Genomic DNA, 10,908 nt, shown 5'->3' with positions numbered 1-10,908 from the left:
AGGAAACATGCCCACGAAACCACTATTATGCCCGTTTGCAATTTACACAGACGCTCTATTGATTACAAGGAAACATGCCCATGAAACCACTATTGTGCCCGTTTGCAATTTACACAGACGCTCTATTGACTACAAGGAAACATGCCCATGAAACCACTATTCTGCCTGATGGCAATTTACACAGACGCTGTATTGATTAAAAGGAAACATGCCCACGAAACCACTATTCTGCCCAATGGCAATTTACACTGACGCTCTATTGAATACAAGGAAACATGCCCACGAAACCACTATTATGCCGTTTGCAATTTACACAGACGCTCTATTGACTACAAGGAAACATGCCCACGAAACCACTATTGTGCCCGTTTGGAATTTACACAGACGCTCTATATATAACAAGGAAAGCGTGCCCACGAAACCACTATTGTGCCCGGTTGCAATTTAGACAGACGCTCTATTGATTGAAAGGAAACATGCCCATGAAACCACTATTGTGCCCGTTTGCAATTTACACAGACGCTCTATTGATTGAAAGGAAACATGCCCATGAAACCACTATTGTGCCCGTTTGCAATTTACACAGACGCTCTATTGACTACAAGGAAACATGCCCACGAAACCACTATTGTGCCCGTTTGCAATTTACACAGACGCTCTATTGACTACAAGGAAACATGCCCACGAAACCACTATTGTGCCCGTTTGCAATTTACACAGACGCTCTATTGACTACAAGGAAACATGCCCACTAAACCACTATTATGCCCGATTGCAATTTACACAGACGCTCTATTGATTACAAGGAAACATGCCCATGAAACCACTATTCTGCCCGATGGCAATTTACACAGACGCTTTATTGATTAAAAGGAAACATGCCCACGAAACCACTATTCTGCCCATTTGCAATTTACACAGACGCTCTATTGATTACAAGGAAACATGCCCACGAAACCACTATTCTGCCCATTTGCAATTTACACAGACGCTCTATTGATTACAAGGAAACATGCCCACGAAACCACTATTCTGCCCATTTGCAATTTACACAGACGCTCTATTGACTACAAGGAAACATGCCCACGAAACCACTATTGTGCCCAATGGCAATTTACACTGACGCTGTATTGATTAAAAGGAAACATGCCCACGAAACCACTATTCTGCCCAATGGCAATTTACACTGACGCTCTATTGATTACAAGGAAACATGCCCACGAAACCACTATTGTGCCCAATGGCAATTTACACTGACGCTCTATTGATTACAAGGAAACATGCCCACGAAACCACTATTGTGCCCAATGGCAATTTACACTGACGCTCTATTGATTGAAAGGAAACATGCCCACGAAACCACTATTCTGCCCAATGGCAATTTACACAGACGCCCTATTGATTACAAGGAAACATGCCCACGAAACCACTTTTATGCCCGTTTGCAATTTACACAGACGCTCTATTGATTGAAAGGAAACATGCCCATGAAACCACTATTCTGCCCGATGGCAATTTACACAGACGCTGTATTGATTGAAAGGAAACATGCCCACGAAACCACTATTCTGCCCAATGGCAATTTACACTGACGCTCTATTGATTACAAGGAAACATGCCCACGAAACCACTATTATGCCCGTTTGCAATTTACACAGACGCTCTATTGATTGAAAGGAAACATGCCCACGAAACCACTATTCTGCCCAATGGCAATTTACACTGACGCTCTATTGATTACAAGGAAACATGCCCATGAAACCACTATTGTGCCCGTTTGCAATTTACACAGACGCTCTATTGACTACAAGGAAACATGCCCACGAAACCACTATTGTGCCCGTTTGCAATTTACACAGACGCTCTATTGACTACAAGGAAACATGCCCACGAAACCACTATTGTGCCCGTTTGCAATTTACACAGACGCTCTATTGACTACAAGGAAACATGCCCACGAAACTTCTATTGTGCCCGTTTGCAATTTACACAGACGCTCTATATATAACAAGGAAAGCGTGCCCACGAAACCACTATTCTGTGTGTCTGCAATTTACACAGACGCTCTATTGACTATAAGGAAACATGCCCACGAAACCACTATTCTGTCCATTTGCAATTTACACAGACACTCTATTGATTGAAAGGAAACATGCCCACGAAACCACTATTTTGCCCGTTTGCAATTTACACAGACGCTCTATTGATTGAAAGGAAACATGCCCACGAAACCACTATTCTGTCCGTTTGCAATTTACACAGACGCTCTATAGATTACAAGGAAACATGCCCACGAAACCACTATTCTGCCCGTTTGCAATTTACACAGATGCTCTATTGATTGAAAGGAAACATGCCCATGAAACCACTATTCTGCCCGATGGCAATTTACACAGACGCTCTATTGATTGAAAAGAAACTTGCCCACGAAACCACTATTCTGCCCAATGGCAATTTACACAGACGCTCTATTGATTACAAGAAAACATGCCCACGAAACCACTATTGTGCCCGTTTGCAATTTACACAGATGCTCTATTGACTACAAGGAAACTTGCCCATGAAACCACTATTGTGCCCGCTGGCAATTTACACAGACACTTGCCCATGAGACCACTATTGTGCCTGATGGCAATTTACACAGACGCTCTATTGATTACAAGGAAACATGCCCATGAAAGCACTATTGTGCCCGTTTGCAATTTACTCAGACGCTCTATTGATTACAAGGAAACATGCCCACGAAACCACTATTGTGCCCAATGGCAATTTACACTGACGCTCTATTGATTAAAAGGAAACATGCCCACGAAACCACTATTCTGCCCAATGGCAATTTACACAGACGCTGTATTGATTGAAAGGAAACATGCCCACGAAACCACTATTCTGCCCAATGGCAATTTACACTGACGCTCTATTGATTACAAGGAAACATGCCCACGAAACCACTATTATGCCCGTTTGCAATTTACACAGACGCTCTATTGATTGAAAGGAAACATGCCCACGAAACCACTATTCTGCCCAATGGCAATTTACACTGACGCTCTATTGATTACAAGGAAACTTGCCCATGAAACCACTATTGTGCCCGCTGGCAATTTACACAGACACTTGCCCATGAGACCACTATTTTGCCTGATGGCAATTTACACAGACGCTCTATTGATTACAAGGAAACATGCCCATGAAAGCACTATTGTGCCCGTTTGCAATTTACTCAGACGCTCTATTGATTACAAGGAAACATGCCCACGAAACCACTATTGTGCCCAATGGCAATTTACACTGACGCTCTATTGATTACAAGGAAACATGCCCACGAAACCACTATTCTGCCCAATGGCAATTTACACTGACGCTCTATTGATTAAAAGGAAACATGCCCACGAAACCACTATTCTGCCCAATGGCAATTTACACAGACGCCCTATTGATTACAAGGAAACATGCCCGCGAAACCACTATTATGCCCGTTTGCAATTTACACAGACGCTCTATTGATTGAAAGGAAACATGCCCACGAAACCACTATTATGCCCGTTTGCAATTTACACAGACGCTCTATTGATTGAAAGGAAACATGCCCTTGAAACCACTATTCTGCCCGATGGCAATTTACACAGACGCTGTATTGATTGAAAGGAAACATGCCCACGAAACCACTATTCTGCCCAATGGCAATTTACACTGACGCTCTATTGATTACAAGGAAACATGCCCACGAAACCACTATTATGCCCGTTTGCAATTTACACAGACGCTCTATTGATTGAAAGGAAACATGCCCACGAAACCACTATTCTGCCCAATGGCAATTTACACTGACGCTCTATTGATTACAAGGAAACTTGCCCATGAAACCACTATTGTGCCCGCTGGCAATTTACACAGACACTTGCCCATGAGACCACTATTTTGCCTGATGGCAATTTACACAGACGCTCTATTGATTACAAGGAAACATGCCCATGAAAGCACTATTGTGCCCGTTTGCAATTTACTCAGACGCTCTATTGATTACAAGGAAACATGCCCACGAAACCACTATTGTGCCCAATGGCAATTTACACTGACGCTCTATTGATTACAAGGAAACATGCCCACGAAACCACTATTCTGCCCAATGGCAATTTACACTGACGCTCTATTGATTAAAAGGAAACATGCCCACGAAACCACTATTCTGCCCAATGGCAATTTACACAGACGCTCTATTGATTGAAAGGAAACATGCCCACGAAACCACTATTATGCCCGTTTGCAATTTACACAGACGCTCTATTGATTGAAAGGAAACATGCCCTTGAAACCACTATTCTGCCCGATGGCAATTTACACAGACGCTGTATTGATTGAAAGGAAACATGCCCACGAAACCACTATTCTGCCCAATGGCAATTTACACTGACGCTCTATTGATTACAAGGAAACATGCCCACGAAACCACTATTATGCCCGTTTGCAATTTACACAGACGCTCTATTGATTGAAAGGAAACATGCCCACGAAACCACTATTATGCCCGTTTGCAATTTACACAGACGCTCTATTGATTGAAAGGAAACATGCCCTTGAAACCACTATTCTGCCAAATGGCAATTTACACAGACGCTGTATTGATTGAAAGGAAACATGCCCACGAAACCACTATTCTGCCCAATGGCAATTTACACAGACGCCCTATTGATTACAAGGAAACATGCCCACGAAACCACTATTATGCCCGTTTGCAATTTACACAGACGCTCTATTGATTGAAAGGAAACATGCCCATGAAACCACTATTCTGCCCGATGGCAATTTACACAGACGCTCTATTGATTACAAGGAAACATGCCCACGAAACCACTATTATGCCCGTTTGCAATTTACACAGACGCTCGATTGATTGAAAGGAAACATGCCCACGAAACCACTATTCTGCCCAATGGCAATTTACACTGACGCTCTATTGATTACAAGGAAACATGCCCACGAAACCACTATTGTGCCCAATGGCAATTTACACTGACGCTCTATTGATTAAAAGGAAACATGCCCACGAAACCACTATTGTGCCCGTTTGCAATTTACACAGATGCTCTATTGACTACAAGGAAACTTGCCCATGAAACCACTATTGTGCCCGCTGGCAATTTACACAGACACTTGCCCATGAGACCACTATTGTGCCTGATGGCAATTTACACAGACGCTCTATTGATTACAAGGAAACATGCCCATGAAACCACTATTCTGCCCGTTTGCAATTTACACAGACGCTCTATTGACTACAAGGAAACATGCCCATGAAACCACTATTGTGCCCGTTTGCAATTTACACAGACGCTCTATTGACTACAAGGAAACATGCCCATGAAACCACTATTGTGCCCGTTTGCAATTTACACAGACGCTCTATTGATTGAAAGGAAACATGCCCACGAAACCACTATTCTGCCCAATGGCAATTTACACTGACGATCTATTGATTACAAGGAAACATGCCCACGAAACCACTATTCTGCCCATTTGCAATTTACACAGACGCTCTATTGATTGAAAGGAAACATGCCCACGAAACCACTATTCTGCCCAATGGCAATTTACACTGACGCTCTATTGATTGAAAGGAAACATGCCCACGAAACCACTATTCTGCCCCTTTGCAATTTACACAGACGCTCTATTGATTGAAAGGAAACATGCCCACGAAACCACTATTCTGCCCGTTTGCAATTTACACAGACGCTCTATAGATTACAAGGAATCATGCCCACGAAACCACTATTCTGCCCGTTTGCAATTTACACAGATGCTCTATTGATTGAAAGGAAACATGCCCATGAAACCACTATTCTGCCCGATGGCAATTTACACAGACGCTCTATTGATTACAATGAAACATAGCCACGAAACCACTATTGTGCCCGTTTGCAATTTACACAGACGCTCTATTGATTGAAAGGAAACATGCCCACGAAACCACTATTCTGCCCGTTTGCAATTTACACAGACGCTCTATTGATTGAAAGGAAACATGCCCACGAAACCACTATTCTGCCCGTTTGCAATTTACACAGACGCTCTATAGATTGAAAGGAAACATGCCCACGAAACCACTATTCTGCCCGTTTGCAATTTACACAGACGCTCTATTGATTGAAAGGAAACATCCCCACGAAACCACTATTGTGCCCAGTTGCAATTTAGACAGACGCTCTATTGATTGAAAGGAAACATGCCCATGAAACCACTATTGTGCCCGTTTGCTATTTACACAGACGCTCTATTGATTGAAAGGAAACATGCCCATGAAACCACTATTGTGCCCGTTTGCAATTTACACAGACGCTCTATTGACTACAAGGAAACATGCCCATGAAACCACTATTCTGCCCAATGGCAATTTACACTGACGCTCTATTGATTACAAGGAAACATGCCCATGAAACCACTATTATGCCCGTTTGCAATTTACACAGACGCTCTATTGATTGAAAGGAAACATAACCACGAAACCACTATTCTGCCCAATGGCAATTTACACAGACGCTCTATTGATTACAAGGAAACATGCCCACGAAACCACTATTGTGCCCGTTTGCAATTTACACAGATGCTCTATTGACTACAAGGAAACTTGCCCATGAAACCACTATTGTGCCCGCTGGCAATTTACACAGACACTTGCCCATGAGACCACTATTGTGCCTGATGGCAATTTACACAGACGCTCTATTGATTACAAGGAAACATGCCCACGAAACCACTATTGTGCCCGTTTGCAATTTACACAGATGCTCTATTGACTACAAGGAAACTTGCCCATGAAACCACTATTGTGCCCGATGGCAATTTACACAGACACTAGCCCATGAGACCACTATTGTGCCCGATGGCAATTTACTCAGACGCTCTATTGATTACAAGGAAACATGCCCACGAAACCACTATTGTGCCCGTTTGCAATTTACACAGACGCTCTATTGACTACAAGGAAACATGCCCATGAAACCACTATTCTGCCCAATGGCAATTTACACTGACGCTCTATTGATTACAAGGAAACATGCCCATGAAACCACTATTATGCCCGTTTGCAATTTACACAGACGCTCTATTGATTGAAAGGAAACATAACCACGAAACCACTATTCTGCCCAATGGCAATTTACACAGACGCTCTATTGATTACAAGGAAACATGCCCACGAAACCACTATTGTGCCCGTTTGCAATTTACACAGATGCTCTCTTGACTACAAGGAAACTTGCCCATGAAACCACTATTGTGCCCGCTGGCAATTTACACAGACACTTGCCCATGAGACCACTATTGTGCCTGATGGCAATTTACACAGACGCTCTATTGATTGAAAGGAAACATGCCCACGAAACCACTATTCTGCCCGTTTGCAAGTTACACAGACGCTCTATTGATTGAAAGGAAAGATGCCCACGAAACCACTATTCTGCGCAATGGCAATTTACACAGACGCTCTATTGATTACAAGGAAACATGCCCACGAAACCACTATTGTGCCCGTTTGCAATTTACACAGACGCTCTATTGACTACAAGGAAACATTCCCACGAAACCACTATTGTGCCCGTTTGCAATTTACACAGACGCTCTATTGATTGAAAAGAAACATGCCCACGAAACCACTATTCTGCCCAATGGCAATTTACACAGACGCTCTATTGATTACAAGGAAACATGCCCACGAAACCACTATTGTGCCCGTTTGCAATTTACACAGACGCTCTATTGACTACAAGGAAACATGCCCATGAAACCACTATTCTGCCCGATGGCAATTTACAGAGACGCTGAATTGATTGAAAGGAAACATGCCCACGAAACCACTATTCTGCCCAATGGCAATTTACACTGACGCTCTATTGATTACAAGGAAACATGCCCACGAAACCACTATTGTGCCCGTTTGTAATTTACACAGACGCTCTATTGACTACAAGGAAACATGCCCATGAAACCACTATTCTGCCTGATGGCAATTTACACAGACGCTGTATTGATTGAAAGGAAACATGCCCACGAAACCACTATTATGCCCGTTTGCAATTTACACAGACGCTCTATTGATTACAAGGAAACATGCCCATGAAACCACTATTGTACCCAATGGCAATTTACACAGACGCTCTATTGATTACAAGGAAACATGCCCACGAAACCACTATTCTGCCCAATGGCAATTTACACAGACGCTCTATTGATTACAAGGAAACATGCCCACGAAACCACTATTGTGCCCGATGGCAATTTACACAGACGACAAGGAAAGCGTGGCCATGAAACACCTATTTTGCCCAGCAAATGGTTAAGGAGATCCGCATTTAATCAATTGCTGCATGCCCTTTAAATGCGGTCGCAACTTGACCGCATTTTGTGCAACATGCCACGGTAATGCGACGCTACTCATACTTCAAGCTCGGGCCGAAAGAACCCAGCAGAGACATGCGGGGCAACGCCCATGCGGCATCGGAATGAATGGCTCAATTAAATGAATGGGCTCCCATGCATTAACCCACAAAACGCATGAATGCGCATAAACTGCATGCGGGCTTGTCGCATTAAACCCCCAGAATGCCCTAGTGATCCGAAAATCGGCACGGCGGGGCGACTCGAGCCACCCGTCAACATGCGTGAAGCTCAGGAATGTGCAACCAAAGCAAACGACAGGAAGCTTCCTAGAAGAACTCTGCATTCAACCCATTCCAACTCATTCATTTTGCAAAACAGTACAATATTCAAGAATAAATTAGAAGACCTCTTTAATAGTTAAAGCATTTACAAATATAACGTGCATTGTTTGTCGCATGTCATACAGTGACGGTACTCATGCGTTAAGCTCGGGCCGATAGAGCCCTGCAGAGACATGCGGGGCAACGCCCATGCTTCATCGGAATGAATGGCTCAATTAAATGAATGGGCTCCCATGCATTAACCCACAAAACGCATGGATGCGCATAAACTGCATGCGGGCTTGTTGCAGTAAACCCCCAGAATGCCTCAGCTCTCTGAAAATCGACACGGCGGGGCGACTAGGGTCCCCCGTCAACATGCGTTAAGCTCAGGCTGATATAACCCTGCAGAGACATGCGGGGCAACGCCCATGCGGCATCGGAATGAATGGCTCAATTAAATGAATGGGCTCCCATGCATTAACCCACAAAACGCATGAATGCGCATAAACTGCATGCGGGCTTGTCGCAATAAACCCCCAGAATGCCCTAGTGATCCGAAAATCGGCACGGCGGGGCGACTCGAGCCGCCCGTCAACATGCGTGAAGCTCAGGAATGTGCAACCAAAGCAAACGACAGGAAGCTTCCTAGAAGAACTCTGCATTCAACCCATTCCAACTCATTCATTTTGCAAAACAGTACAATATTGAAGAATAAATTAGAAGACCTCTTTAATAGTTAAAGCATTTACAAATATAACGTGCATTGTTTGTCGCATGTCATACAGTGACGGTACTCATGCGTTAAGCTCGGGCCGATAGAGCCCTGCAGAGACATGCGGGGCAACGCCCATGCTTCATCGGAATGAATGGCTCAATTAAATGAATGGGCTCCCATGCACTAACCCACAAAACGCATGGATGCGTATAAACTGCATGCGGGCTTGTTGCAGTAAACCCCCAGAATGCCTCAGCTCTCTGAAAATCGACACGGCGGGGCGACTAGGGTCCCCCATCGACATGCGTTAAGCTCAGGCTGATATATCCCTGCATAGACATGCGGGGCAACGCCCATGCGGCATCGGAATGAAAGGCTCAATTAAATGAATGGGCTCCCATTCATTAACCCACAAAACGCATGAATGCGCATAAACTGCATGCGGGCTTGTCGCAGTAAACCCCCAGAATGCCCTAGTGATCCGAAAATCGGCACGGCGGGGCGACTAGAGCCCCCCTTCAACATGTGTAAAGCTCAGGAATGTGCGACCAACACAAACGACAGGAAGCTTCCTAGAAGAACTATGCATTCAGTCCATTTCCAATTCATTCATTTCCCAAAACAGTGCAATATTCAAGAATAATTTAGAAGACATCTTTAATAGTAAAAGCATTAACAAGAAAACCGCGCATTGTTTGTCGCATGCCATGCGGTGACGGTACTCATGCATTAAGCTCGGGCAGATAGAACCACGCGGAGACCTGCGGGGCAACGCCCATGCTTCATCGGAATGAATGGCTCAATTAAATGAATGGGCTCCCATGCATTAACCCACAAAACGCATGAATGCGCATAAAGTGCATGCGGGTTTTTCGTAGGAAAGTCGTAGGATGCTGATTTTTTCGCTCACTGACTAAGCGAGGGCCGTCCAAAAACATACCGAAAGCGCATGCTCATGCGCCGCATGGTTTACCCTGTGCATGCGTGCTAGGGTTACGATTAGGGTTAGCATGTCGGTACAAGTATGCATCCGACGCGCATGCTTTTGTCGTTTGGTTGAGACTGGAATGCGTGACACAGGTGCCAAGTTACGAAACAGAGCGACCTTACGATGCGACACGGGAGATAGCCCGCTTCCAATGTATCCCAGTATTGATTCGCGGTCAAGTTGGTTTTCTTTGGCATTTGAGACCCCTAAACGAAGTCGCAGGATAACATCGTCGCAGGAGCTTCCGTCAGGGCCCCCGACGATAAACATACTCGAAAATCGTCGCATTCGATGCGGGTCAGCGAAGCCGCTACGCCAACGCATGGCCGTAAATGAAAGGTGGGCTTTTTGCAGGAAGGTTCCGCAGTCCCCAAACCGCAACCCGTGACTCGCCCGGAGCCCTCGAGCGACATATCCACAATGCGTTCCAAAAAATGCGAAGGAAATGCATTTGAATTGGAAGAGATCAAAATTCTCTTCACAGTCATCTTCTGCATATGCGC

This window comes from Triplophysa dalaica, unplaced genomic scaffold, assembly GCF_015846415.1.
Source record: "Triplophysa dalaica isolate WHDGS20190420 unplaced genomic scaffold, ASM1584641v1 Contig10, whole genome shotgun sequence".
Classification (NCBI taxonomy): domain Eukaryota; kingdom Metazoa; phylum Chordata; class Actinopteri; order Cypriniformes; family Nemacheilidae; genus Triplophysa; species Triplophysa dalaica.
Note: the sequence above shows the minus strand (reverse complement) of the source record.